The sequence below is a fragment of the Salvia splendens genome, chromosome 3 (assembly GCF_004379255.2).
Source record: "Salvia splendens isolate huo1 chromosome 3, SspV2, whole genome shotgun sequence".
NCBI lineage: Eukaryota > Viridiplantae > Streptophyta > Magnoliopsida > Lamiales > Lamiaceae > Salvia > Salvia splendens.
The window spans coordinates 45,191,990-45,199,539 of NC_056034.1; the positions used below are offsets into that span (position 1 = coordinate 45,191,990).

Below are 7,550 nucleotides of genomic sequence, written 5' to 3' on the forward strand. Positions count from 1 at the left end.
GCATTCATACTTTGCTCGCACAGATTCAGTTTATGTTCTCTCACATCTTTCGAGAGGGCAACCGGCCAGCAGACTTTTTGGCAGGTAGGGGGGTCCAGACCCCTGCCATCACCTTCTTTGATGCGGATTCAGCGCCTCGATATTTGAAGTCGCTCGTCATGATGGACCAGTTGGGCTATCCGAACTTCAGATTCAGATATCGAGATGGATGACTTCTTCACTTGGTCCGTGGTTTTGATTTATAGTTTTTTTATTGCCTTTGGATTTGGCACGCATTTGCCCATCATCCTTGTTCTTTTTAGGATGTATAGCTTTGTTATGTTTATTTTCTCTTTAGTTAGATGGTTAGTACCCGGTCTGTGGGGATACCATAGTAGCTTTGTTAGCTCTTGTGTTTTGTATCTCTCGTGCGGACCGAGTCACTTTTGGGCTCGTCTGATGTATGTTCTTTTGATGATTTTTGATATATACAGGTTGGGGGTCCGCCTTAACCCCCCGCCGTGATGGTGTTTGAGGAAAAAAAAAAAAAAAAAAAAAAAAAAACCCTGAACCCTAAACCCTAAACCATCCAAGCCTCCTAGCTCAACTGGTTGAGAAGGGAGGTAAGGATACTGCGTCATCCTAAAGGTCGCGTGTTCGACCCCTGGGAGGCGTATCTTGGGGATTAATTTCCCTGGGGCCTAGTGGATTCACTGTCCTGACTCCAGAGCATCGGGAGGTGATTAAGCCTGGACCCGTGCCTGGACCCAGGAGCTGGGGGAGGTGAAAAATCCTGGACCCGTTCCTGCAGGGCTGGTGGACCCATTGGGTCCCACCTTGACAACGAAGCGCAGCTTGGTAAGACGCTTCACCTCCGACTGTTAGGCCGGGGGTTCGAGTCACTTCGGGGGGTAGGTGGGGAACCACCGTCGATCCTCCTTTAATTTTAAGGAAAAAAAAAAAAAAGAGCCAAGGAGGGGCTTAAACCCTTCCCCAAAAAAAAAAAAAAAAAAAAAAAAACCTGAACCCTAAACCTAAACCATCCAAGTATCCAAGCCCCTTGGCCTAGCGGTAAAGGGTGCTGGATACCGCGTCCATCCTGGAGGTCTCGAGTTCGAACCCTGGGTGGCGTAATTTGTCTTTCCTCCTTGTTATAGGAGTTGATTTGTAATTTCATCCTTCATATATATGATATAAATATATGAAGTTAATTTAAAAAAAAAAAAAAAAAAAAAAAAAAAACTAAACCATCCAAGCCCCTTGGCCTAGCGGTAAAGGGTGCTGGATACCGCGTCCATCCTGGAGGTCTCGAGTTCGAACCCTGGGTGGCGTAATTTGTCTTTCCTCCTTGTTATAGGAGTTGATTTGTAATTTCCTACTTCATATATATGATATATATATATATGAAGTTAATTTAAAAAAAAAAAAAAAAAAAAAAAACCTGAACCCTAAACCCTAAACCATCCAAGCCCCTTGGCCTAGCGGTAAAGGGTGCTGGATACCGCGTCCATCCTGGAGGTCTCGAGTTCGAACCCTGGGTGGCATAATTTGTCTTTCCTCCTTGTTATAGGAGTTGATTCGTAATTTCCTCCTTCATATATATGATATAAATATATGAAGTAAATTTTGAAAAAAAAAAAAAAAAAAACCCTAAACCCTAAACCCTCTATCGAGAGGGCAACCGGGCAGCCGATTTTTTGGCAGGTAGGGGGTTCAGACCCCTGCCATCACCTTCTTTGATGCAGATTCAACGCCTCGGTATTTGAAGTCGCTCGTGAGGATGGACCAGTTGGGCTATCTGAACTTCAGATTCAGATATCGAGATGGATGACTACTTCACATGGTTCATGGTTTTGATTTATGGTTTTTTGTTTTCCTTGGGATTTTTCCAACTTTTGGCCATCATCCTTATTTTTATTTTGATGTATTGTTTTGTTATGTTTGATTTCTCGTTAGTTAGATGGTTAGTACCCGGTCTGTGGGGATACCAGAGTAGCTTTGTTAGCTCTTGTGATTTGTATCTCTCGTGCGGACCGAGTCACTTTTGGGCTTGGTTGATGTATGTTCCTTTGATGTTTTTTGATATAGACAGGTTGGGGGTCTGCCTTAACCCCCCGCCGTGATGGTGTTTGAGAAAAAAAAAACCCTAAACCCTAAATTCCCGGAAGTTTTGAGGAAAAAAAAAACCCTAAATTCCCGGAAATGGCAGGCTTTGCATATAGGCTCAGTAGAGAACGTGAGATACTGTCGCAAATTGAAATTTTCGGGAAGTTTGCTAGGGCTGTTGGAAACTACAATGCTCATCTAGTTGCATATCCTGAAGTAAATTGGCCACAAGTTGCATAGGAGTATTTGACATCTCTTGGAATAAGTTTTAATCCTTATGTAACTCAGGTACATCAGTGAATAATAATTTCATTATTTTAGTTGTTCCATGTTATTTCCAGTTTCATGTACATGATCTGATTTATGTTCTTTGGAGTCCAGCCATTTGTTTAATGTTCATATCAAATAATGATGTCTGATACAAACTTTACAATATCCCTTGTGTTTTTCTATTTTCAGCTAGACAATAGGACTTTCTCTATGAAAATCTTTAACTAGTAAACCATTTATTCTCCTTCTAATACAGATTGAATCTCATGACTATATGGCTAGAGTTTTCAACTCTATTATCCTGTTCAACAACATTTTAGTGGACTTTGACAGAGATATATGGGGATACATATCATTGGGTTACTTCAAGCAGGTGAGAGCAGCAATCTGTTGTTAGCTTTATCATTCATCTCTTGCATCAAGCCAAATTGTTGCATTCTCAACTATAAGCAGATAACTAAGGCTGGGGAGATTGGATCCTCGACGATGCGGCACAAAGTTAATCCAATTTACTTTGAAAATAGTGAAGGCAATTGTGGAATTGCAAATGGAGGCTTATCGCATCTAAGCACAAAGTTACCTACATCACGCATCCAGGTGTGCATGTATTTAAAGTAGTTGAGGCCATTCTTCATTGTTCGGCATAATTGAACTATATTAGATGTGGGAATTGTGTATAAACAGGGAATACATATTAACTGGTGACTTAACGAATCTAATTCCTTATTTGTCGGCTGATCTTTTTGTTGCAGTGAGACTTGACTGATTCGACTGTTCTGAGGAACATGGCCATAGGGTTAGGACATTTCCTTCTTGCCTACAAAGTGCATTGCAGGGAATTGCTAAGCTCCAAGTAAGAAATAGAAGTGTATAATCTTTGTTGGTAACCACAACTTACATGCCAGTTCAATGATTGGAAGCAGCTTTTCCTAGTGATACATTTTCATTTCGTATGATTTCGTAATCTCCATTATCTTATTAATTAAATATAGTTCAATGAAGCCTCCCTGTATGCAGACTTGAACCAGACGTGGGAAGTGCTTGCGGAACCAATTCAAACTCTATGCAAACTACTCCCTCCGTTCCAAGACATTATTTTTCGGCGGCGAGATTAAGAAATAGATATTTAATATGTGAAGTGGAGAGAATAAAGTAAGAGAGTAGATAAAGTTAGAGATATGAAGAGAGAATAAAGTATGAGAGAGGATAAAGTATGTATGAGAGAGTGTGAATTGCTTTTTGCCAAATATAGAAATAACTCTATTATGGTGGAACGTCGCAAAAGGAATACGACTCTATTAATGTGGAACAGGGGGAGTATATCATACTTCATCTCATGCTATCACCGTAACCGTTGAACTTTCTGTTAATTTTGAGCACCACTAATATCCTCATGATACGAGTAGTCCTTTAGTTTAGATATATTTTATCTTCCATATCTTTTGTTTAGTTATCTTTTGATTCATAGTATCTTTTCGTATCTTGTTTTCTTGTTCCCTAAGCTAGTATTCTAGTATTATAAATAGGGCTAGGTTGTTATCATTTTATTCATGCAATGAATATATTATTTTCCACAAACTTGTCTTGAGTAACAAGAATATCATATTTCGTTTCCAAATTGTTGTTCATCGGAGAACGTCTGAAAATCAGCAATTCGTGAGCTTTCCTTCGAGCACGTCGAAGGTTCGATCACCTTATCTCTCCGAGAAGTTAGCCATCCGGCCTCGTTACGGAGAACGTCCGTAACAACTGGTGCTTTCATCCCGTACTCATCCTCCATATCAAAAAAAAAAAAAAAAAAAAAAACAGCCGCAGCACCACCATCACAGCCACGCCTAATCCTCCACCTTCTTCATCAATAACCTATTCACCACCAATATCCTTAACAGGAAACCCCTTGCCTGAATCCGCACGACGTCTGGTCCCATGACCCCTTGCTGCCACAGGATCCAATTCTAAGAGCCCGAGCTCGATTCTGGGCTAAATTTTTTGATCAAAAGGTTATACACTCAACAGCGCTTGCGCTGCATTCGGAGGGAGAGGATCAGGAGAGAGCAGTAAAGCTAGCGGTTGAATACTGATCGGCCGCACGATGTGGCAGGAGAGAGCAGTAAAGCTTGCGCCGCACGATGTGGCAGGAACGGCCGCGATTTTCTCCACCGGGTTGGAGAAGATCTTGGCGCGATTTGACAGAATGGAACTCAGGCTGGAGAAGTTGGAAGCGCCGCGCGTTCCCGAACCTGATCCCCCCTATTTCTCGGACGAACTTGATGACGAAGGGTATCACTCCCCGCGCGACGCTTGGGAGGCAGACGACGATGTCCACCAGCCTTTCATCCACGGACGACGAGACCGTGGTGGGGATATCCGTCGTCGACGAGGCGCTGCCCGCGCATTACATTGGCGCGACGACCGTCTTCCGCAGCAGAACGTTCATCGGGCGCCGTACCGCGATCGCCCCGAGCCTCGGCACCGCACGTGCTGGGACAGGCCGCGGGATCGATACCTGGGGATGGAAGAGTCCGAACAACAACACTATGTGGACTTCTATTCCGGATCGAGGCGTCGCCGGACTTGCTGGGATCCGCCCTCCCGTACATCCGGTTGTCGTGTGGGAGAGATTCGCGCTCCTCCGCTGCCGGAACCACCGCCACAGCCGGTACCAGAACCAGAACTGTTTTATGGCCCGACGCATCGTGGAACATCGGACACTCCCGAGTCAAAACACACGACGCGCCCCTCTTTCGGCCCCCGAGGCTTTCTTCACGCTGATTCGGACGTGTCGTCACGATTTCCACCTAGCGCGTATACTGGCCAGCAGCGAGAGCATCCCCAAACCCGGAACCGGCACCTGCACCCCACATTCCCAAGCCCCCATACCCCCGCACATCCACAGCTCGTTCTCGACCAGAAGCCACCGCTGCAGCACGTGCTCGACCAACAACCGCAGCCAAGTCACCGCCGCGCAACAGCGCCACCGGCCTCTGCGGCTGCACCGTCCCCGCCGCTGCACATGGATCAGCAACTATCGCCATCCTGCGGCCATCCTACGACTCACCTCCGTCAAGCTGAGGCCTGCCTCGAATTGTCCACTACTGTGAAGCAGCCCCTGCTCCAACGCCCGCCCTCCTGCCTGCGTTCCCCGAGCCTCCACTCCGCTACGAAGCTTGTTTCTTGTGAAGAGAAATACTTGGGAATTGAGAGTGATGCAAAAGTGTTGAATCAAGTTGACTTGCGGCTCAATGAGAAGAAATTAGTAGATGATGAAGTACGAGCTATAGAGGTGGATAAAATTGATGACGATGATGGTCTTCATGATTCAAGTAAAAAGAATGAGGAAGAGGCATCGTTAGACGATGTAGAGGAGGACGATTCCATAGAGGAAGTGCCGAAGGTCATCGCCTCATTCCATGTTGTTCAAGTGCAATCCAAATCTATTGTTGAGAATTGTTGGGGCAAGAAAGGAGATAGTGCTTACACCGGTTTGTGCATAATTGTTGGTGTCTATGTGGATTTGAGTATCAGTGATGTTACAAGTATGAATCATCGATCAACATCGCTCGATACCGATGCAAGGTTGATCCCTCCGCGCAATGACATGTTGGATTCGAACATTCTTGGAGGCGTGGACAAGCTTGTCGTTGTGGCGTGGAATTTTGCCGACCACATTGGGTCTCCTTCGTTGATTTTTTATGGCTGTGATGAAGGGAGACGTTCAACTGTTCGGTGTGCGTTTGATCCAGGAGGAGATGATTCGCCGAAGCTTCTGCTTTCAACTTTTCGTCGCTTCGTGGTTCCCACCTTGAGGACAAGGTGGATTTTAACCGAGGGGGAGTTGATACGAGTAGTCCTTTAGTTTAGATATATTTTATCTTCCATATCTTTTGTTTAGTTATCTTTTGATTCATAGTATCTTTTCGTATCTTGTTTTCTTGTTCCCTAAGCTAGTATTCTAGTATTATAAATAGGGCTAGGTTGTTATCATTTTATTCATGCAATGAATATATTATTTTCCACAAACTTGTCTTGAGTAACAAGAATATCATATTTCGTTTCCAAATTGTTGTTCATCGGAGAACGTCCGAAAATCAGCAATTCGTGAGCTTTCCTTCGAGCACGTCGAAGGTTCGATCACCTTATCTCTCCGAGAAGTTAGCCATCCGGCCTCGTTACGGAGAACGTCCGTAACACCTCACCTGTTTCTTTGTTTGACTTGTCTATTCCTTCTACTTTCTTTTTGAGAATAGAAAGCAACTTGGGCAGTAAATGTGATGCAAGACTTAGTTTTGTTCCAGAGCCATATGAGGCAGTTTTTCTTTCAGGTGTTTAGAGTCATCATTTCACAATTCTTTTATTTGTCTCTTTATAGGTAATGCGGAGATATGGTGTTCCAGAGCCATATGAGAAGCTTAAAGAGCTAACGAGAGGAAGAGCAGTAACTAGAGAAAGCATAAGAGAGTTCATCGAAGGCCTGAGCATTCCTATCAAAGCCAAGAAAAGTCTCTTAGATCTGACGCCCCAATCATATACTGGGGAAGCTGAAGAACTGGCCAAGAAGCTGAATCTTCTTAGGAGCTCGGTGAATGATGCAAAGCGTTCCTGAGCACAGGTCATCACATAGTTGCTCGATGAAACAGTGCTTCATTATGGTTTGATCCTCTCTTCTAGACCATAAGTTTTGTAGGGGGTGTTTCTGGATATGTAAAATCATTATTGATGAATTCCGGGAACCCATTTCTTCAAAAATTGCTTTGGTTAGCTTTAGAAAATATTGATAGGTATTGATGTTTGAAAATAGAAACAGAGAACCTTCCTAACTACAGTTCATTTTCATCTAAGATATATGTAGGGATCAGACTAGATCGGGTTCACTAATTACCAAGACCTCTTTATTCTTGAATAGGGAGCTCAGTCAAACTCCAACCAAGCGACTGATAATACATTCAAGATTACAACCAATCTCAAATACAGATTACAGAAAAGTAAGCTATCTATTACACATGTTCACGATAGCTTCCTATCTCCAGCTCCTTCAACCTGTACACTAAGTAAACGAGTCAGTAACACAAGAAAACAGATCTTCTCAGATCTGTCACAAATAGACAAGAGAACTTAAGTACACATGAAAGAAACAACAATCAACGGCTCAGACACCCGCCGATGATACAGCCTATTCTCCAGAACTCAGATCCAAA

General features: G+C 43.7%; 1 pseudogene; it reads left to right on the top strand.

The window, feature by feature from the left end:
- Nucleotides 1–2,181: 2,181 nt before the first annotated feature.
- Nucleotides 2,182–6,958, top strand: LOC121797085 (annotated as a pseudogene).
- The last annotated feature ends 592 nt before the right edge of the window (nt 6,959–7,550 follow it).